At 42.0% G+C, this 2,352-nt stretch overlaps 1 non-coding gene across 1 annotated transcript; it reads right to left on the bottom strand.

Annotated features, from left to right (window-relative positions):
- Positions 1-1,997: 1,997 nt before the first annotated feature.
- Positions 1,998-2,116, bottom strand: LOC133371570 (5S ribosomal RNA). The gene has a single exon (XR_009759351.1). It is a non-coding gene; the product is annotated as a 5S ribosomal RNA (ribosomal RNA).
- Positions 2,117-2,352: the final 236 nt, after the last annotated feature.

Genomic DNA, 2,352 nt, shown 5'->3' with positions numbered 1-2,352 from the left:
GTGATGTGACAGAGGTCCTTTCTAACTTGGCACAGCCCTAATTCCAACCCAGGACCATTTTTCTGACCTCTTTCCTACTGTCCATCCATCTGTCTGCCCCCCCTCCCCCCATATATACAGGAACTGTTACTGCAGGAACATCCTTAAATGAACCAGTCTCTAAGAAGTCCTCATTGTCAGCACCTTAACTTGACCAGCTTAGCTGAAGAATCACTAAGATCATTGCAAATAATTTCATTTTAGGTTTCTTCCCCCCTTTTCACTTGTGGCTGCTCTGATGACATCTGCCAGGTTGGCTGAAGCCAAGATATTGTTCTCTCCTCACGTCTGGGTGCTCATTTTCAAGGTGACGGACATCTCATTCTATGACTGGGATTTCCCCCTCCCCCTCCAATTGCACTTGCTTTTCAAGCACAGGATTATCACTGCTTTTTGTCCCTTTCATTGCAACACTCTTTCTCAAAAACTCTACTGTTGCTGGAGAGCTCCTCTCTTCCCCTTCATCCTGCAGTTTGAGCAAGCTAAATTGCAATGCCAGGCTGAAGTCAACCTCCACTGACCTTACCAAAATTAGAAGTGTATGAGCGATTGTTGTTGTTTTCTACTTCCCTGGTCCTTTCCAACAACTGGTCTAAAAAAGAAGCAAGATATAAAATGCCCAGCTTAGTTCTCTTCCCCACCTGGGGAAATGTTTAATTAGAGCTAAATAGATGACAGAGAAACTTGTTTGGCTTCAGAGTGTTGTGATATAGATGCAGTTTCAATTTATTTTAAAAAAATACATTTGTCCTTTCAATATTTTATCAGTTTCAAGAATTCTACTGCATTCTAGATCAGGTTTGGAGAACTTTCATGGAGATAAGGCTATCAATGGCTACTAGGCATGATGACTGTGTTCTACTCCAACTGTCAAAGACGGCATGCTTCTGATTGCCAGCTGCTGGGAATCACAAGTGGAGGGAGGGCTGTTGTACTTAGGTCCTGCTCATGGGCTTCTTGCAGGCACCTCACTGGCCACTGTGAAAACAGGGTGATGGACTAGATGGGCCATTGGCCTGGTCCAGCAGGGCTTTTCTCGTGTTCTTATGAACTTGTTGTGCTACAGTTTCCATCATCCTTGACTGTTGGCCATGATGGATAGGGCTGATAGGAGATGGTGAGCAACAAGATCTGGAGGACCACAGGTTCCCCATCCCTGTCCTAGAGTGACTAAGAAATGTAATCCTGCATAGGATTACACAGGTAGATGGGTGGAGTTTTGCAGATAATGTCTGGCACCATTTTCATAAACTCCCATTGAGCTTGATTGTCCATATACATGCACTTTAGAACATACTGTAGCTTGCAGTGTGGAGAGGGTGCACCTCATCCCTAACCCAGACACAGGATCAACAGGGATACATTTAATCCCAACCCCAAAATGTCACAAGAACAAATACTTACTATTGTCCTCCCAACTTTATATTGCCTATTCTGACTATACAGATGTCTCACTGTCTCACACTCCCTTTCTTCTTTTTATTTTGTTAAGTATATCTTGATTTGCCATTCTGTCCTTTATTGCCAACAGTATTCAGAGGACTTGACAATAAACTGACACTTTCATTGGTACTCTCATCCATAAAAGTTGTTGCAAGGATAAAATGACGAGGCGAGAACCATGTACACAGTGTTGAACCCTTTAGAGGAAAGAGTAAAATAGTTTAAAGAAAAAAAAAACCTGTCCTGTTGGAAGGATTCCAGGAGAGGGACGCAGGCAAAGGCCACCTTAGAGTCTGATCTAGATGGACTTTTCCCTCCCACCCCTCACAGGGCCATCTCCTATCAACTATCTCATCGGAAGGATCCAGATGACTTTTTCTATGTTGATATTGTTTTTATTGATATTGTCTTTAAGTTGATTACAACTTATGGCAACCTCATGCATCTTTTGGATATTTTCATAGGGTTTTCATGGTAAGAGGTATTCACAGATGGTTTACCATTGCCTTCCTCTAAACCTACGGCACCCGGTATTCCCAGGTGGTCTCCCATCCAAGTACTAACCAGGCCTGACCCTGCTTAGCTTCCAAGATCAGATGAGATTGGGCGTGTTCAGGGTAGTATGTCCGTAGTGATATTGTTTACTGTGGGTTTTTTTAACAAAAACAAAATGCTTCTTGTAAGCTGCCTTGGATGGATTTGTCTCCTGAAAGGCAGGATATAAATAACTGTTAATAAATAAATATTCTGATGATAATGTTCTAACAAACAAGCTTTGACAGTGTTTCTTCACATTGCTTTGTGCCAAAACTATTTCATCCCTGTTAGTTACACTGTATGATATCTTTTTATCTTGCACATTATGTATTT

Source organism: Rhineura floridana, chromosome 16, assembly GCF_030035675.1.
Source record: "Rhineura floridana isolate rRhiFlo1 chromosome 16, rRhiFlo1.hap2, whole genome shotgun sequence".
Taxonomy (NCBI): domain Eukaryota; kingdom Metazoa; phylum Chordata; class Lepidosauria; order Squamata; family Rhineuridae; genus Rhineura; species Rhineura floridana.
The sequence above is the reverse complement of the archived record's forward strand: the minus strand, read 5'-3'. Positions and strand labels throughout refer to the sequence as shown.